Source organism: Schistocerca nitens, chromosome 9, assembly GCF_023898315.1.
Source record: "Schistocerca nitens isolate TAMUIC-IGC-003100 chromosome 9, iqSchNite1.1, whole genome shotgun sequence".
NCBI classification, from domain to species: Eukaryota; Metazoa; Arthropoda; class Insecta; order Orthoptera; family Acrididae; genus Schistocerca; species Schistocerca nitens.
In genome coordinates, this window is record NC_064622.1 from 513,462,099 (window position 1) to 513,487,231 (window position 25,133).

The 25,133-nt window shown below is 45.8% G+C and overlaps 1 protein-coding gene across 3 annotated transcripts in view; it reads left to right on the top strand.

Annotated features, from left to right (window-relative positions):
• LOC126203009 (PI-PLC X domain-containing protein 1-like) overlaps positions 1–25,133 on the top strand; it is a 419,285-nt gene that overhangs the window by 274,575 nt on the left and 119,577 nt on the right. The window contains exon 1 of one of the 3 annotated variants that reach the window (XM_049937211.1): positions 22,285–22,397. The exons of the other annotated variants lie outside the window; for them this stretch is intronic. The gene's annotated coding sequence lies outside the window, so the exon portion shown is untranslated. Of the gene's footprint in view, positions 1–22,284; positions 22,398–25,133 lie in introns of those variants that run through there. 3 annotated transcript variants of the gene reach the window in all.

The following is a 25,133-nucleotide window of genomic DNA, read 5'->3' on the forward strand; positions in this document are numbered from 1 at the left end:
CCTACCAACCGATCCCTTCTTCTAGTCAAGTTGTGCCACAAACTTCTCTTCTCCCCAATCCTATTCAATACCTCCTCATTAGTTACGTGATCTACCCACCTTATCTTCAGCATTCTTCTGTAGCACCACATTTCGAAAGCTTCTATTCTCTTCTTGTCCAAACTGGTTATCGTCCATGTTTCACTTCCATACATGGCTACACTCCATACAAATACTTTCAGAAACGACTTCCTGACACTTAAATCTATACTCGATGTTAACAAATTTCTCTTCTTCAGAAACGATTTCCTTGCCATTGCCAGTCTACATTTTATATCCTCTCTACTTCGACCATCATCAGTTATTTTACTCCCTAAATAGCAAAACTCCTTTACTACTTTAAGTGTCTCATTTCCTAATCTAATCCCCTCAGCATCACCCGATTTAATTTGACTACATTCCATTATCCTCGTTTTGCTTTTGTTGATGTTCATCTTATATCCTCCTTTCAAGACACTGTCCATTCCCTTCAACTGCTCTTCCAAGTCCTTTGCTGTCTCTGACAGAATTACAATGTCATCGGCGAACCTCAAAGTTTTTACTTCTTCTCCATGAATTTTAATACCTACTCCGAATTTTTCTTTTGTTTCCTTTACTGCTTGCTCAATATACAGATTGAATAACATCGGGGAGAGGCTACAACCCTGTCTCACTCCTTTCCCAACCACTGCTTCCCTTTCATGCCCCTCGACTCTTATAACTGCCATCTGGTTTCTGTACAAATTGTAAATAGCCTTTCGCTCCCTGTATTTTACCCCTGCCACCTTCAGAATTTGAAAGAGAGTATTCCACTTAACGTTGTCAAAAGCTTTCTCTAAGTCTACAAATGCTAGAAACGTAGGTTTGCCTTTTCTTAATCTTTCTTCTAAGATAAGTCGTAAGGTTAGTATTGCCTCACGTGTTCCAACATTTCTACGGAATCCAAACTGATCTTCCCCGAGGTCCGCTTCTACCAGTTTTTCCATTCGTCTGTAAAGAATTCGCGTTAGTATTTTGCAGCTGTGACTTATTAAACTGATAGTTCGGTAATTTTCACACCTGTCAACACCTGCCTTCTTTGGGATTGGAATTATTATATTCTTCTTGAAGTCTGTGGGTATTTCGCCTGTCTCATACATCTTGCTCACCAGATGGTAGAGTTTTGTCATGACTGGCTCTCCCAAGGCCATCAGTAGTTCTAATGGAATGTTGTCTACTCCCGGGGCCTTGTTTCGACTCAGGTCTTTCAGTGCTCTGTCAAACTCTTCACGCAGTATCTTATCTCCCATTTCATCTTCATCTACATCCTCTTCCATTTCCATAATACTGTCCTCAAGTACATCGCCCTTGTATAAACCCTCTATATACTCCTTCCACCTTTCTGCCTTCCCTTCTTTGCTTAGAACTGGGTTGCCATCTGAGCTCTTGATATTCATACAAGTGGTTCTCTTCTCTCCAAAGGTCTCTTTAATTTTCCTGTAGGCAGTATCTATCTTACCCCTAGTGAGACAAGCCTCTACATCCTTACATTTGTCCTCTAGCCATCCCTGCTTAGCCATTTTGCACTTTCTGTCGATCTCATTTTTGAGACGTTTGTATTCCCTTTTGCCTGCTTCATGTACTGCATTTTTATATTTTCTCCTTTCATCTATTAAATTCAATATTTCTTCTGTTACCCAAGGATTTCTATTAGCCCTTGTCTTTTTACCTACTTGATCCTCTGCTGCCTTCACTACTTCATCCCTCAGAGCTACCCATTCTTCTTCTACTGTATTTCTTTCCCCCATTCCTATCAATTGTTCCCTTATGCTCTCCCTGAAACTCTGTACAACCTCTGGTTCTTTCAGTTTATCCAGGTCCCATCTCCTTAAATTCCCACCTTTTTGCAGTTTCTTCAGTTTCAATCTGCAGTTCATAACCAATAGATTGTGGTCAGAATCCACATCTGCCCCTGGAAATGTCTTACAATTTAAAACCTGGTTCCTAAATCTCTGTCTTACCATTATATAATCTATCTGATACCTATTAGTATCTCCAGGATTCTTCCAGGTATACAACCTTCTTTTATGATTCTTGAACCAAGTGTTAGCTATGATTAAGTTATGCTCTGTGCAAAATTCTACAAGGCGGCTTCCTCTTTCATTTCTTCCCCCCAATCCATATTCACCTACTATGTTTCCTTCTCTCCCTTTTCCTACTGACGAATTCCAGTCACCCATGACTATTAAATTTTCGTCTCCCTTCACTACCTGAATAATTTCTTTTATCTCGTCATACATTTCATCAATTTCTTCATCATCTGCAGAGCTAGTTGGCATATAAACTTGTACTACTGTAGTAGGCATGGGCTTTGTGTCTATCTTGGCCACAATAATGCGTTCACTATGCTGTTTGTAGTAGCTAACCCGCACTCCTATTTTTTTGTTCATTATTAAACCTACTCCTGCATTACCCCTATTTGATTTTGTATTTATAATCCTGTAATCACCTGACCAAAAGTCTTGTTCCTCCTGCCACCGAACTTCACTAATTCCCACTATATCTAACTTTAACCTATCCATTTCCCTTTTTAAATTTTCTAACCTACCTGCCCGATTAAGGGATCTGACATTCCACGCACCGATCCGTAGAATGCCAGTTTTCTTTCTCCTGATATATAGTATTACAAATTTACTCTTTCTGATGGACACACGTCCAGATCGTCCGCTCTCAAAATTCTGCCATCACTCTCCCCACATCCACCACTGCTGGCAGCTCACTTCCAACTGCGCAACGCTACGCGCTGTTCACAACAATGCCAACCAGCCACAGACTGCACACAGAACAGACAGTGATTTTCATACAGAGCGCTATGTGACGTTACCAACATAAAAGCCTAAACAGCCTACTTACTTAGAAAACCTAAGCAGCCTACTTACATAGTAGAAAACCTAAACAGCCTACTTACAACTCCTTCCACCTTTCTGCTTACCCCTCTTTACTTAGAACTGGGTTTCTATCTGAGCTATTGATTTTCATATAAGTGGTTCTCTTTTCTCCAAAGGCCTCTTTAATTTTCCTGTAGGCAGTATCTATCTTACCCCTAGTGGGATAAGCTTCTACATCCTTACATTTGTCCTCTAGCCATCCCTGCTTAGCCATTTTGCACTTTCTGTCGATCTCATTTTTGAGACGCTTGTATTCCTTTTTGCCTGCTTCATTTACTGTATTTTTATATTTCCTCCTTTCATCAATTAAATATTTTTTCTGTTACCCAAGAACTTCTACTAGCCCTCGTCATTTTACCTCCTTGATCCTCTGCTACCTTCACTACTTCATCCCTCAAAGCTACCCATTCTTCTTCTACTGTATTTCTTTCCCCCATTCCTGTCAATTGTTCCCTTATGCTCCCCCTGAAACTGATCCAATGAAGGTTGCACTATGCATAAAGCAGTACGTGGATGAGAGGGAAGTTATTGCTGCAGCAAGACGTTGGCTCCGACGTCGACCGGTGGGGTAGTACCATGCGGGCATAAGGGCTCTCTCAGTAAAGTGGCGTAAGGCCGTCTCAGTGAACGGAGATTATGTGGACAAACACGATATTGTAGCCAAAAGAGTGGGCAATAGTATGGTGTATTAGAATCCTGATTAAAACCAGTTTGCTTTCAGAAAAAAAATGTGTCGCATTAGTTATTGAACGCCTCCCTTAAGACGATCCCAGAAAGAAAAGTACAGAGGACTGAGGTCAGGCAATTTTGGAAGCCGACGCATAGGCACTACCCTCCCGATCCATCTCCGACCATACCGTCGCACTGGACGCCAACCCTGCATCGGTAATATGGCGGTTCCACGTTATCCATCTGCCACGCTTACCAAGCATGGGCCCTGGGTAAAATTTTAGTCGCATTAGATGCGGGAGGTAATAGGAAAGCTTACGTTTCAAATGCATTTGCACTAAGTAGGACAATATTTCAGCTTGAAATTAGAGGAGGCTCTTAACCACACATTGGCAGTTACCTCGCAAACTGCAAAATTTTAACATACGGCAATTTATTTACAAAACTAGGAAGGTGGAAGACATAATAAAATTTTCTAGGTTTGGTCCTTTCTTTTTGCAGCTTATTTCCACCCCGAGGTTAAGTGTATTTTCATGAAAGAAAAAAGTCCATCCATTTGAATCAGTAATGAGCTGCTTCAACAACGAAGCAGCTAAACAACAACGATTGCACAGTTAAACCGAAATCAGTTGAGCCTATCACTACAAATTTTTTTCTGAGCTAAAGACATTAATTTGTTGTTATTTCAATTAAAAATGTCGTACTCACAAGTAATAAAGGTAAAAATAAAAATTTACCTGCCGTTTGATTTTCTAACTCGGGGCGGGCTGGGACATACAACATTATTAATAAGTACCTTCTCAGTTTCAGGAGATGACTGTGCAAAAATTACGGGAGACACAGAAATCAGAGAGACATCGGTGAACAGAGAATCTCTCCAAGTTCTTAACTCACGTTACAGACGCTCCGTACGGGCACCGTCTGTGATGCAGCAAACGTCAATACGTGCGAGCAGCCTATGGATACCTAACTGCTTGCGGAGGCTTTGACAGCAGCTCGCGTTGCCAGACTGTTCATTGTGTTGCCTACCTGCAGGCCTGAACTCATTCCACGTGACAATACGGAGTGGAGTGGGTGATTGACAATGAAACTTGGACGCAACAAAACCCACAGGTGCTAGCTGTAAGTATAAAAATTCTTCAAAGTGTTAGCGCGCTTCCCTTTACCAGGGTTTAAATTGATACACAGCAAAAACATGCAGCTAATTCCATTTGGTTCTCTGATATCCTGTTGTGAGACAGGTTCAGGCGCAAGGATAAAATGTGGAAGCACCAAAAATACAATACATTACGATGACTTCAAAATTTCTTCCAGTCGCTTAGGAATGGATAAATACAGGACCTGTACAGTTTTCACGGTAATTTTAAATCATTTTTACTGCAAAACAGTGGCAATTTCGGGTAACGACGACGGACCTGGACAGCGATCACGTACCCTTTTCTCCAAAGTAGACAACAGAGGCTCATTAATACTGACTTTGGTGATTTTGGTAGCCAGAGGGATGGGACAATTCATCCTCATGCTCACAAAAACAGTACTGAATGACATGGGCTATGTAGAAAGGGTCCCCGTCGTCTTGGAAGACAGCACGACCATTGGGGAACAAACCTTGTACCGTGGGATGGACCCGATCGACCAAAACGGTCACATAATCGTTGGTACACAATGTTATCTTGCAGAGTATCTTCTATGGAACCCATGGAATACCAGGTACGGCTGTCCAAATCATCAACGAAAGTCCGTCATGTTTCACTCTCTGTACGTGAACTCGACCGGGAGAGTGACAGCTCTCGGAATTCCAGCTCCAGCTCACCCTCCAGTTCCCTACTTACAGAGTTCCCTTTTTGTGCGACATTCAGTTCTGCAGTCACTTCAGTTACACAGAACGCTGTTCTGACCGCGTCTGATGCTTGCAACGTATTGCGAACGTTCGTGGTCAAATGCAGCACCACAGCCTGCAGACTTGGCTTTCAACTCCATTTACGTTGAATCACACATTTTTCGGAGGTGTTACCATATTTTTGTTCCCATAGTTGTGGAAGGATTAAATGAAGCACACAGTGTTCGGCTAGAAACAGTTCCGTACCGCAAATACGACCGTACGGACCAACTTTGGTATTGGATTGTAGAGTTCCAAGAAAATAGAGCACAGTATCTCATTCTTAGCGAATAGAAATCTTCAGACATAATAGTAAATTCGGGTGTCCGCGAACTGAGTGCTACAGGACCACTGTTGTTCACAATATATATAAATAATGTAGTTGGTAACGTCGTAAGCCCATGAGCCTGTTCGTGGATCGTCGTATTGAATGCACAAAAGTCGGAATGCTAGAAAAAGGCACTGGAACGAGCACGTAAAACTAATAGTAGGAAAGCCGAATGCCAGACTGAGTTTAGGTGAAAGAATCTTCAGAAAATGCAGTCAGCCCACGGTGGGTATACCGTATAGCGCTTATAAAACTGGATATCGTGAATTCCAATCGTTGGACAGATGCTGCACACGAAGACGTGACAGCAACTCGCGTCTTCGTATGAAGGGTCTGTCCAACGATTGGAATTCACGATATCCAGTTTTACGGCGATAGATCATAAATTCGTTGATTTTAGAAAAAAACGTATGGGATCTGAAGATGGTAAAATATCTTAAAGTGTATGGCTGTTGATAATGTTTATTGACACAGAAAACTAACTGATTTAATGTCGCTGCAAAAATCCTTTTTTTTAAATTATTAATTGTACGACTGCACGTCTTCGGTCTTAGAGAATTATCACGTACCTTCACAAAATAATTCACTAATGACGCAGCATATCATACAAGACTCTGCAGCTACGTATATTTAAACAGCACCCACCGTAACTGTGCCATCGTGTGCAGACGTCGTACTTGTCACAAAATTGATGTCACTAGTACCGTTAGTACCGGTGTACATCACAGTTTTTAAAATTACTTATATTTCAAATACTATTGTATACAACATGCATGTTATGGCTGTGAGTATTTAAATATATGTAGGTGCAGAAACTTGTAAGGCATTATGTAAAGATGTGAAGATACTTGATAATGGTCTAAAACCGAAATTTTGCAGATGACAGCCGCTGGCGGTGTTAAATCGTTTAGACCCCCTCTCAACAGAGATCATTCGTTCCTCGTAGAGTCAATCAATGTATTGCTCCGTCATACATATATCTGCAGAAAGGACCATGAAGGTAAAATTGGAGGGATTAGAGCTCACACAGATGCTCAACAGGAACTGTTCTTCGCGCTGACTATTAGCAACTGAAACAGGAATGAGGTGCATGAAGTACCACAAGCTGGCTTGTCGATTCTAGATGTAAATTCCTCCGGTGCCCACTACGCCAGTGGATTAGGAAGAAACACGAGTAATTGAAGAAGGAAGTCCCACAAAGCTCGTCAGTATATGGAGAAGTCATGATTGAGTGCCAAGAACTCTGATAAAAATTTCTCTATTATACGGGTTGGTCAAAATGTCCTGGAAAATTTATCATCCTCCTTAACGTCGGCAACCTGACTTACAATACTCACACCCGGAGCAGATGGAGTTAAGTTGGGTGGCCTATGTTAAGGAGCATGAAATATTTTCCGGGACATAGTTATTTTGACCAGCCAGCCCAACCATTTTCGGTCAACAGACCGACATCAGTTATCACAAAATATTTATAACTAAGTCCATGTCTCGTGATTGTTGCCGACCTTTTATACTTCAGTTATTACTCATTTTATATTATCTGACGACATTGAATTTATATCGCTTTGCACGCTGCTGTAAAGATTTTATGATAACAGATGATGCTTTGTGGACCGATACTGGTTCTGTGTGAAACAACTTCCACCTCTTGTAGCAGCAGTTTACTGCACATATCTAGAGGAACGAAGTGTTTCTAATTATTGGAAAAAACTCAGGTTTTCAAGAAGGGTCGTCGAACAGAGGCACAAAAGTATAGGCCGATATCTCTGACTTCGGTCTCTTGTAGAATTGTAGAACAACTTGTAAGCTCGCGTATTGTGAAATTTCTGGAGACGGAAAATCTCCTCTGTAGGAATCAAAATGGATTCCGAAAACAACGATCTTGTGAAACCGAGTTCGTTCTGTTGGTGCATGACTCCCGGAAAACAATAGATACCGGCGCGCACGTTGAAGCCACGCTCCTTGACTTCTGCAAGGCGCTCAATACATTTCCGCACTGCCGCCTCATGAGCAAAAAACGGGCGTACGGAATACCAGACAGCTGTGTCACTGGACTGAAGAGTTTGCAGAATGTCATTCGGACACCCACGGAGTGTTTACAGTACCACTACTTTTCACAATGTACAGGATGTCCCAAGTCGAGTATCCAATATTCAGCAATATGTCTTGTAAACGTGAAATCTAAAGTGCATACCTTAAGAGCTATGAGCACGTGTTCATGTTCACTACTGCGAAACACATCTCTTCCACTGAAAAAGTGATCATAGACTTTCATGTGAGCATTTTAGAGCTCATGTTTACTGAACATTCTTTTTCTTGTTATACTCCGTACTAGCTCCTCCAAAAATACTGACATCAAAGAGCTTGCAGTAGAAAAGATTTGTTTCACAATACCGAATATGAAGTAGTGCCCACAGCTCTTATGGCATGCGTTTTACAGGCCATGTTTGCTAGAATTGTTTACTTGGGCTGATCATTCCTGTCATATCACTAAATATTGGTCATTCCTCCTGTGACGTATTAAAAATCACCTAACGGATAAAGTCCCAAGTTCCATGAAGCTTTTCACGGATTATGCTTCAGTATACACAGAAGTCGCAATGTTAGAAATTGTAGCGAAATGCAAGAAGACCAGCAGAGTATCGTGGGTTGGCGCACGAATTTCCAACAAATGTAAGGTATCGTGCACTAGTAGGCAGAAAGAACAAATGTTCAAATGTGTGTTAAATCTTATGGGACTTAATTGCTAAGGTCATCAGTCCCTAAGCTTACACACTACATAACCTAAATTATCCTAAGGACAAACACACATAGCCATGCCCGAGGGAGGACTCGAACCTCCGCCGGGACCAGCCGCACAGTCCATGACTGTAGCGCCTGAGACCGCTCGGCTAATCCCGCACGTCGCAGAAAGACCAGATATTGTATAATTACGTGATCATTGGAAGCAGTCACTTTCATAAAATACCTAGAAATACGCTTAGATACTGATTTAACATGGAATGAACACACAAAACTAGTAGCAGGTACGGCAGATTCCAGACGAAGTTTCTGTTGAAGAACCGTAAGGCAGTGTAGTGCACGCATGAAAAAGATAGCTTACGAGACACCCTTCGACTAATACCGATCGAAGAAGTAGAGAAGATCCACTGAAGAGTGGTGCGTTTCGTCACGGTATAGTTTAGTCGGCGCGAGATTAAATCGATGCTCAACAAACCGCAGTCGCAGAGAGCCGTTGTGCAACACGGAGAGGTTCAAAAATGGTTCAAATGGCTCTGAGCACTATGGGACAACTTCTAAGATCATCACCGAGCGAGGTGGCGCAGTGGTTAGCACACTGGACTCGCATTCGGGAGGACGACGGTTCAATCCTGTCTCCAGCCATCCTGATTTAGGTTTTCCGTGATTTCCCTAAATCGTTTCAGGCAAATGCCGGGATGGTTCCTTTGAAAGGGCACGGCCGATTTCCTTCCCAATCCTTCCCTAACCTGAGCTTGCGCTCCGTCTCTAATGACCTCGTTGTCGACGGGACGTTAAACACTAACCACCACCACCACCACCACCATCTAAGATCATCAGTCTCCTAGAACTTAGAACTACGTAAACCTTACAAACCTAAGGACATCACACACATCCATGCCCGAGGCAAGATTCGAACCTGCGACCGTAGCGGTCGCGCGGTTCCAGACTGTAGCGCGTAGAACCGCTGGGCCACCCCGGCCGGCAACACGGAGAGGTTTGGTACTGAAATTTCGAGATATTACTTTTCTGGAAAACTCCAACAATATATTACTTCCTCCCACATATACCTCGAAAGATGACCACAGTGGGAGAATTCTAAGAATTATAGCTAATACAAAGGTTTACTGACAATCATTCTTCCCACGCAGCATTCGCGAATGTAACAGGGAAGGAGTGATCAGTTAGCGATACGAGAAGTTCCGTCTGCCACACACTGTCAGGTGGTTTGCGGAGTACTGCTGTAGATGATGTAGATAGTTGAATATTGCTCGTGAGTCTGGCATCCGTACCAGATAGGACTGATAGAAAAAATAGAGAAGAGCAGCGTGTTTCGTGCCAGCTTCATTAAGGGGGAGATGTTCGTGAAAAACACACGCTGCACCAAATCCACAATTCTCAAGATTCGGCAATAAAATTTTGTGCCATGCTTCACGTGAAATTAATGCATTTACTGTTAAATTCCTTGGATTATATATACACTACTGGCCATTAAAATTGCTACACCACGAAGATGACGTGCTACAGACGCGAAATTTAACCGACAGGAAGAAGATGCTGTGATATACAAATGATTAGCTTTTCAGAGCATTCACACAAGGTTGGCGCCGGTGGCGACATCTACAACGTCCAGACATGAGGAAAGTTTCCAAACAATTTCTCATACACAAACAGCAGCTGTATGGCGTTGCCTGGTGAAACGTTGTTCCGATGCCTCGTGTAAGGAGGAGAAATGCGTACCATCTCGTTTCCGACTTTGATAAAGGTCGGATTGTAGCCTATCGCGATTGCGGTTTATCGTATCGCAACATTGCTGCTCGCGTTGGTCGAGATTCAATGACTGTTAGCAGAATAGATCGATGGATTCAGGACGGTAATACGGAACGCCGTGCTGGATCCCAACGGCCTCGTATCACTAGCAGTCGAGATGACAGGCATCTTATCCGCATGGCTGTAACGGATCGTGCAGCCAAGTCTCAATCAACAACCATCTGCACGAACAGTTCGGCGACGTTTGCAGCAGAATGGACTATCAGCTCGGAGACCACGGCTGCCGTTACCCTTGACGCTGCATCACAGACAGGAGCGCCTGCGATGGTGTACTCAACGGCGAGTCTGGGTGCACGAGTGGCACAACGTCATTTTTTCGGATGAATCCAGGCTCTGTTTACAGCATCATGATGGTCGCATCCGTGTTTGGTGACATCGCGGTGACCGCACATTGGAAGCGTGTATTCGTCATCGCCACACTGGCTTATCACCCGGCGTGATGGTATGGGGTGCCATTGGTTACACGTCTCGGTCACCTCTTGTTCGCATTGACGCCACTTTGAACAGTGGACGTTACATTTCAGATGTGTTACGACCCGTGGCTCTACCCTTCATTCGATCCATGCGAAACCCAACATTTCAGCAGAATAATGCACGACCGCATGTTGCAGGTCCTGCACGGGCCTTTCTGTATACAGAAAGTGTTCGACTGCTACCCTGGCTGGCACATTCTCCAGATCTCTCACCAATTGAAAATGTCTGGTCAATGGTGGCTGAGCAACTGGCTCGTCACAATACGCCAGTCACTACTCTTGATGAACCGTGGTATCGTGTTGAAGCTGCATGGGCGGCTGCACCTGTACACGCCATCCAAGCTCTGTTTGACTCAATGCCCAGGCGTATCAAGGCCGTTATTACGGCCAGAGGTGGTTGTTCTGGGTACTGATTTCTCAGGATCTATGCACCCAAATTGCGTGGAAATGTAATGACATGTCAGTTCTAGTATAATATATTTGTCCAATGAATACCCGTTTATCATCTGCATTTCCTCTTGGTGTAGAAATATTAATGGCCAGTAGTGTAGTCAATTTTTTATGGGATTTAAAAATTTTCTTTCCAAAAAGTATTATATGTATCTTTCCTACAAAATTTTGTCTGTTTAAACTGTTTGTGCATAGTAACCTTCTCTCATGAGGTTTTTGGAGTATATGGAACAGCAGAACATTGATCATTTTTGTAGTGTAATACCATAAGTGCAATATAAAAATCACACAAAATTTCAAGCACTTTGGCTCATATCTACACTAACTCCCAATCTAAAATTTTACTCTTGAGACAACTTTTATTCGGTTTATAGAAATGTGTGTACAAAACTTAATAATTCTAGCCATCGGTGATTCTGCGAAAACGGCACAATTTAAAATTCCTCCTAGCATCTTTTGTCAGGTCACCACTTCAGAAGGCCTCAGATTTGTATCCAGGCTCTTTTTCCCCTTCAAGGTTTCTCTTCTGGTTTCTTCTTTTTGGCCTTCTTTCCTTTACCAGGTCTTCAACTGACTTCAGATATAGAGAGGCGCTGAAAATCTATTTTGGTCAAGATGTCTTCCGTGAAATTTCCTATCTTAAAGCCCATCCTCTCTAATACCTTTATGCTCCCTACCTTCGCACCATTAAATACAAGAACTGCATCATGAGTTGCAATTCTGGTTGGTTGGTTGGTTTTGGGGAAGGAAACCAGACAGCTTGGTCATCGGTCTCATCGGATTAGGGGAGGATGGGGAAGGAAGTCGGCCGCGCCCTTTCAGAGGAACCATCCCGGCATTTGCCTGGAGTGATTTAGGGAAATCATGGAAAACCTAAATCAGGATGGCCGGACGTGGGATTGAACCGTCGTCCTCCCGAATGCGAGTCCAGTGTCTTACCACTGCGCCACCTCGCTCGGTGCAATTCTGGCTACTGCTGCATATCAAAATGTGGTTTTAGGGCATCGTTTCCATATGAATGAATTTAGAGCGTCATTTTGATTCTCGGTTGTGCCACGAACACACTTTTTTAAACAAGATGGGCCAGAAATCTGTAAGTGGCTTGACAATATGCAGGATCCAATTTGGAAGCTCTCCTTGCGAAAGTAGGGTTTGTTATATGTCTGAGCCTGTAGATATTTACACCAGCCAATGTGACACAGATCTGTTGACGCCATGTGTAAATATGCAGCCCATACTGCACTTGTCACGTCACTCACTCTGGACCGGTTCTGTCTGATAGCCTTACCGTAATACACTTGAAGACTGTCCATCATCGTGTTTGTGAGTCACTTGTGTCCACCAATACTGTTCCTAAGATACGGAAGAGTCACAGACATTCTACAAAACCAAAGGGTGCATATTACAACGTCCTAGTTGTATTTCGTGCAAGTTTGCTTGAAAGTAACCCACGGAATGGAAGTTCACTGAGCTGGTATCTAATTTTTGCTTCAAAAAATGGACATGGCTGGAACGTCACGTCAGACACTTAATTATTTTTCAGGCATTTCGGTGCGACTTCATCATTAAAACTTTAGGAACTTATTGTCCATGAGTTCTACTAATAAATAAAAAATAAATTGAAGATTGACATTTCCGGTAGTTTCATGGACGGCCTCCCTTATGTAATTACGAAAGAGCTGAGCCACAAACATTGGCCTGTGATTTAGTGTTAAAGTTTGGAGGGTGTACATTCCTAGTAGAGGAATCCAATGTCATGCTTCCAGGCACGTACATCTGGCGAAACGACCGTGAACATGAAATTAGACAGATTGGAGCTCACGCAGGCGTTTACCAACAGTAGTTGTCCCCCACGAACCATTCTAGACTGCACAGGGAAGGGAAGAAGTGACGACGATACACAAGGGACCCTACGCGACACACCGTAAAGGACCTCGCGGAGTAAACACTGAGGTGGCAAAAGTCACACCATAACGATAGACACATAAACAGATGACGGTAGTAGCCCTATGTAGTGTATAAAAATGGTAGCGCATTGGCGAGGGTGTCATTTCTACTCAGGTGATTCGTGTGAAAACGTGTCTCATCTGATTACGGCCGCTCGACTGCAATTAACAGACTTTGAACAAGGAATGGCAACTGCAGCTAGACGCATGGGACTTTCAATTTTTGAGATCTCCCGAGATTCACAGTGTCAAGAGTGTGCCGAGAATACCAGATTTCAGCCATTGTCTCTCACCACGGAAAACGCAGTGGCCGACGCTCTTCACTTAACGACTGAGAGCAGCACCGTATGCGTAGGTTTGTCAGTGCTAACAGACAAGCGACACAGCCTGCAGTAACAGCAGAAATCAATGTGAGTCGTACGATGGACGTAGCCGTTAGGACAGGGAGGCGAAGTTAGTCGTTAATGGTCTACGGCAGCAGCAGACAGAGGCGAGTCCCTTTGCTGACGGCGAGACATCGCCTGCAGCGCCGCTCCTAGCCACGGGACCGTATGGGACCTGTAGACGGCTGGGCGACCGCGTCCTGGCCAGATGAGTCCCGATTTCAGCTGGTAAGAGCTGGTGGTAGGGCTGGAGCGTGGCGCATACCCGACGAGGCCGTGGATACGAGGTGTGCAAGCTAGGGATCGTTCTATAATCGTGTGGGCTGTGATTCCTTTTTTCTTTTTTTTTAATTCTTTATTTCAATAACAATAATGAATACACAACATAACCCACTTCCTTATATGATTAGTGGGTCCTAATTTGTTTAAACATAAAATGCAGCTAATTATAATTTGATTAATTTGTGAGCTACAGCTACAGCTATAACTAAAGACAATGGGCAGCTAAATTCCTACAAGTACTATTATTAGTATTTAGTGAATAATCTTCAACTAGAAACTCTACTGCCTGCAACGTCACAGTTGTGTCAGAGATATATATAAACCTACTTTATTGCCTTGCCCATCGAGCTAATCCCGATGGGCGTTCCCCTGACACTGGGCAGGCCAAGATCTTATTCGCTGCAGGTTCCTAATAACTAATTTCCTAATCTAAGTCCTACTAACTAGTTCTAACCTAAGTCAAATCCGGTGCTTTGCCTAGTGTTGGTGATATTGTTCCCCACTCCCCGTAGTACTGTACGTGGCGGATTCCAGACTACGAGAAAGTCGGCCTATCCACGCGCAGGCGGTATAGCAGTAGAGCGCTATTCAGTATTTAGTATGTCTTAGTTTTTTCATTAATTTATGTCCCTCAGGTATTCCTTTAGCACTTTTCGTGATACCTCATCTGCTAGTTTATTGAGAGTTTGAAAAGTGTCTTCTTGTCTTATTAGTTGGTAAGTGTCACAGTCAGGTAATTGGTCACGTAATGTAGAAGCAACATCATTGAAAAGCGGGCACTCGTAGATCACATGATCGGGGGTACCCTCTGGTTCACCACATTCACACGCGTGTGTTGCCCTTTTCCCGAACCGACATAAGTATGTTGGGTATGGCCCATTTCCAGTGAGAAAATGGATCAGTCCTCTAGTGGGTTCAAAGTATCTCATTTTCAGTCGTTCCCTAACGCTTTGAAGAAATTCAAATGTTCTACGCCCTGTTTCATCCGCCTCCCATAGTTCTTGCCACAATTGTTCGCCCCTTTGCCGAATCTCACCCTTATCCCTAGTCCCAGCGCCTAGTATCTGTTCTGTCCTCGTAACGTTTCCTTTCTTAAGCCAGAACCACGCTGCCTGCTCTTTAATTTTGATGTCCAGGGGTAGAGCCCCATTATGACAAATAGGGCTCCCCCTGGTGATGTTCTGTAGGCCCCCACAGGTCTGAGTATCATATTCCTCTGAAGCCTTCCTACTGTCATGGCGGGCGCTACCTTCGTGAGCCTGTGTGCTCAGACTCCCGAGCCGTAACCCACTATTGATGTTAAGATACTATTAAGGTATAATTTTATGAGATGAGGGGGGAGATGAAATCTTTTGTGTCCGATGGAGATGAGATTGTTTAGTGTTTGAAAGGCTTTCTGGGTTACGGTGTCGATGTGTTTCCCGAAGTTCCACCTTTCGTCAGTGACGATTCCTAGGTACCGTGTTTCACGTCGCCGAAGAACCGGCGAGCGCTCGATTCGTACAGTAGGGTTTCTGATTAATTGTGCTTTTATTAACAGGTAAGTAGATTTACTTCGTGATACTTGCATTATAGTATTTTGGCACCATAGTTGCAGTTTGTTCAGGGCACTTTTCTATGTCCTCGCGGCTACGGCCGCCGACCAACAGGAGGAGGTCATCTGCATAGGCTATCACATTTAGCACCTCTTCACTTTGCTGTAAATTATCTAATAGCGGCTCCATTTGGATGTCCCAGAACAGGGGTCCTAGCACGGAACCCTGGGGGCAGCCCTTAGTTATTGATTTCCCAATTCTCCCGCGAGGGGATGTGTTTTTTTTTTTAAATAATCTTTATTTCAAATCTTAATAATTATACAATTTCAACCCACTACCTTACAATGATACAATGGTTACAATTGCAGCTAAATCCTAAGTTATATTCAAGTAACTAGTGAGTAAAGTGAGCTACAGCATAATTACTTGATTTTGATTTTATGTGAATTACTTAATTAACCTATCTATTGACTGGTTACTAATGCCTACAACGTTACATATGTGTCAGTCAAAAGTATAAACCTACTTATAGAGCCTTGCTCATTGAGCTAAATCCAATGACCGTGCCCCTGACACTGGGCAGGCCAACATGTTAGTCGCTGCGGGTTCCTAGAAATAGTACCTAAATCTAAGTCCTACAACTAATCCTATCCTAAAGTCAAGTTCGGTGCTTGTCCAAAATCGGTAATGTTGCGCCCCACTCCCCCTAAGTCCCGAACGCGGTGGATTTCCAGACTGTAGAAGTCGGCCTGTCCGCGCTCAGGCGGTATGGAAAGTACCAGACTCTATAGGTGTTTAAATATTTCTCATATTCTTGCTACACTCCTGGAAATGGAAAAAAGAACACATTGACACCGGTGTGTCAGACCCACCATACTTGCTCCGGACACTGCGAGAGGGCTGTACAAGCAATGATCACACGCACGGCACAGCGGACACACCAGGAACCGCGGTGTTGGCCGTCGAATGGCGCTAGCTGCGCAGCATTTGTGCACCGCCGCCGTCAGTGTCCGCCAGTTTGCCGTGGCATACGGAGCTCCATCGCAGTCTTTAACACTGGTAGCATGCCGCGACAGCGTGGACGTGAACCGTATGTGCAGTTGACGGACTTTGAGCGAGGGCGTATAGTGGGCATGCGGGAGGCCGGGTGGACGTACCGCCGAATTGCTCAACACGTGGGGCGTGAGGTCTCCACAGTACATCGATGTTGTCGCCAGTGGTCGGCGGAAGGTGCACGTGCCCGTCGACCTGGGACCGGACCGCAGCGACGCACGGATGCACGCCAAGACCGTAGGATCCTACGCAGTGCCGTAGGGGACCGCACCGCCACTTCCCAGCAAATTAGGGACACTGTTGCTCCTGGGGTATCGGCGAGGACCATTCGCAACCGTCTCCATGAAGCTGGGCTACGGTCCCGCACACCGTTAGGCCATCTTCCGCTCACGCCCCAACATCGTGCAGCCCGCCTCCAGTGGTGTCGCGACAGGCGTGAATGGAGGGACGAATGGAGACGTGTCGTCTTCAGCGATGAGAGTCGCTTCTGCCTTGGTGCCAATGATGGTCGTATGCGTGTTTGGCGCCGTGCAGGTGAGCGCCACAATCAGGACTGCATACGACCGAGGCACACAGGGCCAACACCCGGCATCATGGTGTGGGGAGCGATCTCCTACACTGGCCGTACACCACTGGTGATCGTCGAGGGGACACTGAATAGTGCACGGTACATCCAAACCGTCATCGAACCCATCGTTCTACCATTCCTAGACCGGCAAGGGAACTTGCTGTTCCAACAGGACAATGCACGTCCGCATGTATCCCGTGCCACCCAACGTGCTCTAGAAGGTGTAAGTCAACTACCCTGGCCAGCAATATCTCCGGATCTGTCCCCCATTGAGCATGTTTGGGACTGGATGAAGCGTCGTCTCACGCGGTCTGCACGTCCAGCACGAACGCTGGTCCAACTGAGGCGCCAGGTGGAAATGGCATGGCAAGCCGTTCCACAGGACTACATCCAGCATCTCTACGATCGTCTCCATGGGAGAATAGCAGCCTGCATTGCTGCGAAAGGTGGATATACACTGTACTAGTGCCGACATTGTGCATGCTCTGTTGCCTGTGTCTATGTGCCTGTGGTTCTGTCAGTGTGATCATGTGATGTATCTGACCCCAGGAATCTGTCAATAAAGTTTCCCCTTCCTGGGACAATGAATTCACGGTGTTCTTATTTCAATTTCCAGGAGTGTAGTTCAAGTCTCCCAGATATTCCTTTAAAACTTTTTGCGATACCACGTTTGCCAATTTATTGATGGTCTGAAAGGTGTCGTGTTGCCTAAGTAAGCTGTACGTGTCGTGGTGTGGCAGTTGGTCACGTAACATTGAAGCTACATCATTGAAAAGGGGGCACTCGTAAACGACATGGTCAGGAGTACCCTCCAGAACACCACAGTCACACGCGGGTGTAGCCTTTTTCCCGAATCGACATAAATATTTCGGGTAGGGTCCATGACCAGTGAGAAAGTGGAATAGTCCCCGGGTTGGTTCGAAGTATGTCATTCCCATCCGTTCCCTAATATCAGGAAGAAGATCAAAAGTTCTACGTCCGGTTTCTTCAGCTTCCCAGGATTCTTGCCATACCTAGTCTCCTCTTAATCTGATCTCAACCCTGTTTCCAGCCCTGATGCCTAAAATCTCTTCTGTTTTCTCTATGTTCCCCTTCTTGGCCCAGTACCAAGCGGCCTGCTCCCGAATTTTGATGATCAGGGGGCAGAGCCCCATGATGACTAACAGGGCTCCTCCCGGCGCAGTCCTGTATGCCCCCACTGATCTCACTAACATGTTCCTCTGCACTCTTCTCGCTGTCATGGCAGGCACCACCCTCGTGAGTCTGTGTGCCCAGACTCCCGAGTCGTAACCCACTATTGATGTGAGTATACTATTGTGGTATAATTTGATGAATAGTGGTGGGAGATGAAATCTTTTGTGTCCAATGGAAATGAGGTTATTGAGTACTTGAAGGGCTCTCTGAGTTACGGTGTCAATGTGCTTTCCGGAGGACCACCTTTCATCAGTGATGATTCCAAGGTATCGAGTCCTTCGTCGCCGGAGAACTGGTGAGTCCTCAATCCTGACTGTCGGGTTACGAATTTACTGCCCTTTTAGAAGAAGGTAGGTGGACTTGCCTGGTGAAATTTTCATCTTTGTACTTCGGCACCAAAGTCGTAGTATCTCTATAGCATTTCTATCTTGGGCTCTATGTCTTCTCGGCTACGGCCGCCGACCAGTAGGAGGAGGTCATCTGCGTAGGCTATCACCTCTAGCACTTCTTCACTTTGCTGTAATTTGTCTAGTAATGGCTCCATATGGATGTCCCAGAACAGCGGACCTAGGACGGAGCCCTGGGGACATCCTTTAATAACAGTTTTTCTTACCCTTGTGCTAGGGGATGATAGCCAGACCTCCCGATCCTCGCAATAGCTCCTAAGACACCCATATGGCGGCCCTGGACACTGCTTCTTCCGTAAACAGGAGAAAAGCGAAGGCCACCACAGGTTGTCGAAGGCGCCACTTATGTCTACCATCACGCCGACAACGTACTTGTACGGGGTAGAGCCACAGACCTCGGCCGCCAGGGCGATTGCATCAGATGCCGACCGCCCAGGCCTGAAGCCGAACTGCCTGCTGCTCATCCCGCACAGCACTCGGTGTGCAGCCAGTCAGACAGTAGTCTTTGTAAGATCTTCCCAAGCAGGTCGAGCAGGCAGATTGGTCTATAACACTTCGTTTCTGCTGGGTCTTTGTCGAGTCTCTTCTTGATTACCACCACATTTGCTGTTTTCCAAATTCGTGGAAACTTTCTCTGCCTAAGGCATTCGTTTTAAAGGTGCGTTAGAGGCGCAACTATCAGGGGGGGGGGGTGGGGGGGGGCAGGAATTGCACCATCTCAGCCGCAATGCCATCCGGCCCGGGAGCTTTCCCTCTCTTTAGAGATTTTATATGGGCAGCCACCTCCTCTTCAGAGAAGGGGTAGACTGCCGTTGCATTTTCGTATTCATTATTGTCGTTATTGCGCAGCTGTTGTTGTTCATCGGTCTCCCCATCCGCAGTGTCGTCAGGTAGCAGGGACTGGAGAAGGGCCTCAGCAGTCTCCTGCCAAGACTCCGTCATCCCGCCCCCGTGCCTCACGGTCGACAGCTCCATGGGAGAGCGGATTTTTTCACGGACCCCATGCATCCAAGGCTAGTTGATTTAGGACAAAGTGTTCCCATCTTTCGGATCTCACTTCGCGCAGTTATTTTTGAAACCTGTCTTTAGGTTCCCGGTACAGCTGCAACCACCTTTGTCTTTCCAGCCAGCCGACACTGCGCTGGTAGTGCCTCCTGAGCCTTCTGACAGACCGGCGCATCTCCTCCAGATCGGCTGACCATGGTGAAGAGGCCGCCATGGCCTTCCTCCCAGTAGGTACAGCAGCTTTCACCGCTCGAGTTATCACGTTCCTCAGCTCTTTTGTCCACGTCAATGTCCTGGTGTTGTCACCTTCTGGCAATGCAGGAATGTCGGACTCCCTTGCTAATCGTTCCCAGTCGGCTCTTTTGTAGTTGTATTGCACCTCCCACCCCATGGCCCAGCGCCTCTCTTTGTCTCCTATGGTGAAGGTAGATTGTGGTCGCTAGTGGTGGCGTTCTCTTCTACCCTCCATTGCTGAATGAGGTTGACTGCATTTGGCGTGACCAGGGTCACATCAATATATTATTCCTCGACCACCTCCCGCCACATAGGTCGGAGGGCTGCGCGGCTTGTTGGCCACCACTAGTTGCAAGGCCACGATGAACTCTTCTGCCTTCTCTCCATTTAGATCCCTGGTGCCGCTGTACCATAGGGGGGATTTGGTATTAATATCAGCAGTTATTATTACTCTCCGCCCCTGCAATGCCGTGACCACTGTAGTCAGATGTCCCAGATGTCTCTCGATATCGTCTCCATACTGAAAGTACATGTTGATGGTAATGAACGCTCCCGTTGGAGACTGCAGCTCCACGACGTTGCAGTGGCTGGTTGTGAATTGTGACAGTGTTGTAGCCTTCAGGAGTCTATTGGGTGCTATCCTCTACTTACAATTTGCCAGGTCGCAGCTGCGAAAGCTATTTTCCCAGTGTGGGAGTACGGCTCCTGCAGGCAGAGCACATCCAGTCTCCTCTCCTCCACCTCCTTACGTAGCTCCTGCATCACCAGTCTGCTGTTGTGAGTGATTAGTTGGCCAATGGTAATTTTCGTCATTTACGGAAAGTACGTATGAATTCTGTCATTTGGCCAGGTCTTGCTCCAGTCAAACGTAATACGTCCATTTGCCAAAACTGCTTGTTCATAGATGTCGTCAAGGTCGAATTTTTCTCCTCGCCTTTCAAAGAGTTTCTTAAGTAAGTCTCGCAGGGCTCCGACGTCGGTGGGGAGATACACTGACTTGAGCTGTATCCCGTCCACAGCCTCCATTACCGAGAAGGTGACTTTCCTGCCATTTTCGTGTCTCACCCGGACCACGTGTCTCAAGGCAGTGGTCAGGATAGTCGGCTGCTCCAGTCTCGCTAATTGCATAGTGAATTCAATGTTGGGATAAACTCTGACTGGGTCAACTGGTGGCAATCTGACAACAGGATCTGAAGTGGTTTTTCACTAGAACTACTTACTGTGTTTTCTTGAACTGGTTTCTGCTGAGTTCCATTCTCTTCTGTCTTTGAGATTGCCACAGCCTCGGTTACAGGAGGAGGGAGTTGTAGCTGTGAAAGGGAGCTCCGTTTGGGTCCCCCTGTCTATTGTGAGAGAGTCAGTTTGAGTGCTCGTGACGGTGGTTTCAATGGTGGCGCCCGTAAGCGACCTCAAGAATTGCTTGAAAGCACTTGCCCTCATGGCATCCCTCCTCCTTTTGCTCGGGGATTTTCTCTTAGGCATCCTGTTAGCCTTAGTACAATCAGCCATAATCTGTTCTTGGTATTAATCTTTGTTCTAATAACCTGTAGGTGTAGCAGTTGCGTCCGGTGGCTCCGCAAGGTCTCTTGCCCGGTCTTTTGCAAGGGATGCAGGCTGCTGCAGCCTTGCAGTCTTTCCTAACATGACCGTCTTCACCACATTTCCAGCAGGCCGACCCCCTGGTACAGTGCCTCAAAACGTGGTCAAGGTCTCCACAGTTGTGGATGTTTGCATGGAATGGACTGGGACATCCGGTCCAACTAAACCAATCATTGACTGTACACGGAAGCCAGCCATTCGTAGACTTCGCGGTTTGTAGATGACAAAACGCCACGTTTCCGAACCAAAATTGTTCGCGATTGATTTGAAGAACAGTCTCGACAGTTCGAGCGAATGATTTGGCCATCCAGATCGCCCGACACAAATCCCATTGAACATTTGTGGGAGATAATCGAGAGGCCAGGTCGTGCACAAAATCCTGCTGCGACAACACTCTCGCAATTTTGGACGATTATAGAGGCAGCGTGGGCCAATATTTGCGTAGGGGACTTGCAACTACTTGTTGAGTCCATGCCACGTCCAGTTGCTCCACTACGCCGGGCCAAAGGAAGTCGGACGCGACATTAGGAGGTATCCTGTCACTTTTCTCACCTAAGTCTAGATGGAGCTCTTGGCGGTGAATCGATACGCGGTAGAGAGGGAAGTACCCTCAGCCGTGCACTTGGCAGTGACGTTAGCCCTCGCGTCTCAGGGTTGTCCCGGGAAGCACCGCCCACGTGACTCGGTCGGCCGCCGCGGCAGACACGGCTGGAGGCGGCGCCAGCAGTCCTCTATCAGCGCCTAGGGGAGGGGGCAACCGCCGAGTTCTGACGTCACGGGTTACTTGCGCGGCGCTTAAGAGACGCGCAGGAGGCAGCCGGCAGCAAAGGCCGAGGCCCTGTCGGCGGACCAGCAGCGTCTTCTGGGAGAGTATACAGGTAGGTGGAACCGCGTGACGCTGCGCTGCCCGCCTCTCAGGTCTTACGAGATATCTTGTAACGCGTACTCGACGCCAGTGCCTATCACACCGTGAACTACTGCTGATGCCGCTACGCTACCTATAGCACAGTTCGACTCCCAGCACCCTTTCATGCTCATTTGGAAAACGCACATTCGCTCTGTAGTCCGCGAGCCACCTTAGAGTGTTCCATCGCGAAAAACGACTGTCAGTAAAGTTTCGTGTTAGCTCTAATTTCTCCAATTTAGTCGTGGTCATTTCGTGAGACATATTTGGGAGGGATTAACATGTCATCGGACTCTTCTTCGGAAATACACTCTCGGAATGTTGAACAGTAAACCTCTCCTGAAGCATCTGCTGCTTATATCGTACTTCACAAGTTGACAGCAATTAAGTAGGCCTGATAGCAATGAAATGCCCTAGGAGGGCAAAAACACATTGAACTACTCCAGAATGAGATTTTCACTCTGCAGCGGAGTGTGCGCTGATATGAAACTTCCTGGCAGATTAAAACTGTGTGCCCGACCGAGACTCGAACTCGGGACCTTTGCCTTTCGCGGGCAAGTGCTCTACCATCTGAGCTGCCGAAGCACGACTCACGCCCGGTACTCACAGCTTTACTTCTGCCAGTATCTCGTCTCCTACCTTCCAAACTTTACAGAAGCTCTCCTGCGAACCTTGCAGAACTAGCACTCCTCAAAGAAAGGATATTGCGGAGACATGGCTTAGCCACAGCCTGAGGGATGTTTCCAGAATGAGATTTTCACTCTGCAGCGGAGTGTGCGCTGATATGAAACTTCCTGGCAGATTAAAACTGTGTGCGCGACCGAGACTCGTCGGGTGCTCGCACTTGCCCGCGAAAGGCAAAGGTCCCGAGTTCGAGTCTCGGTCGGGCACACAGTTTTAATCTGCCAGGAAGTTTCACATTGAACTACTGCTTTGCGGAAGTTCGGTTCTTAATACAAATATGCTCCCAGAATATGCCATACGCGTAGCTTGTCGAAAAAAATGTACGAATGTTGCCAGGTATAAAACACTGCTACGGAGAGAGACGATAAAACCACCTATGTATATATATTGTTGCAATGATAATAGTAATAGCCTTTCCTGACCTGGCTCAACGGTGAAATGCTTTTCACTAACTTAATAAAAATTAATTTCATTTTTTAGAATGAAAGCTATTATCTCAATATCGTTGAGCAAAGATGTTAATTCTGATACGGGCTAGAGCCTTGAAATCTATTCTTACTTAAATTCAAAATGTAATCAGCCAGGCTTAAATGTAATCACTTTCAAATATTAAGCAAAAGTGCACCATTACGACAAACGAAAGTCAGATGGTTAAAAGAATCTCCATACCAAATTTCTTATAATTTTATCTTCTTAATTATCTCACATGGAGAGAGAAAAAAGGTGAAGGAACACACAATTCAGTTTGATACGCACATTGTGGAAGATACTTGCATACAGCGTCCTCTACAAAGAGATACATCCGTAGTTTTTCGCTTACAGAAGAAAAGTAAAAAGAATTAAGACCATTCTTCTTTAGCATCAGAGACACACTTCATTGTGACAGATTTTATAGAATACGGCTTCACTGGGCTATTACAATACACTGACGGAACATAACTACATTTATTTTTCCGTACACAATATCAACTAACATCTCCGAACTATCTTACAGAGCTTCCGACGCTTTCTACTAGATCATTTATATACAATGTAAACAGTAACGATCGTATCACATTCCCTTGCGACACTCTTGAAATTACCTTTACATCTGTCGATCTGGTTCCGTTAAGAACGACTTGTTGAAATCTGTCTGCAAGGAAATCTCGAATCCAGTGGCAAAGCTGCTCCGACGCTCGGCGATCTCGTATTTTGTTCAGTAAACGACGGTGGAGAACTGCGTCAAATTCCTTCCTGAAGTCAAGGCACATGCCATCAAAATGGGCGCATTCGTCTTCGCTCGGGATCTTATGGACCAAGAGAGTAAACCGAGTTTCGCGAGAACTGCAGGGGAGATTTTCGTTTTCCACAAACATACTAAAACATGCTCATAGTTCTAGGACAGATCGATATCAATTATGTATTTGAAAATGGATTAAAAACAGTCTTGACCGCAATTAAATATTTATTGGCAACGGTTATCGGTTTCGGTCAGAATGTGACCATCCGGAGACCATTTATACCATGATGGTTGGCGGTGGAGGTGAACGGAGCAGGTGGTGTGTTTCCACGAACATGAACTGTTTGAGCAGCTGACGTCCGTGCAATGACAACACCTGCTCCGTTCAGCTCCACCGCCAACCATCATGGTGTAAATGGTGTCCGAATGGTCACACTCTGACCGAAACCGATAACCGTTGCCAATAAATATTTAATTGCGGTCAAGACTGTTTTTAATCCGTTTTTGAAGTATGATAGCCAGACCGCTGTTTTTCTCCGCGAGAAGTGTTCCAAAAATACGCTCAGTCGCATATTCCCTATAAATATGAGCATCTGCTCGACGACTTTTCTTAAAAATGGGAATCTCGTGCACTTTTTTGCAGTCGCTAGGTACCCTTCGTTGCTGCAGCCGCCTACCACAAATTGCTGCTATAAGGGGAGCCAATTCTTCCACGTAAACTCTGAGGAATGTCATAGGTACCATAGCCGGTCCAGTTGCCTTTTAGCGTCCGTAATTACTGTACTCTTGTCTCCACGGTCACCACGG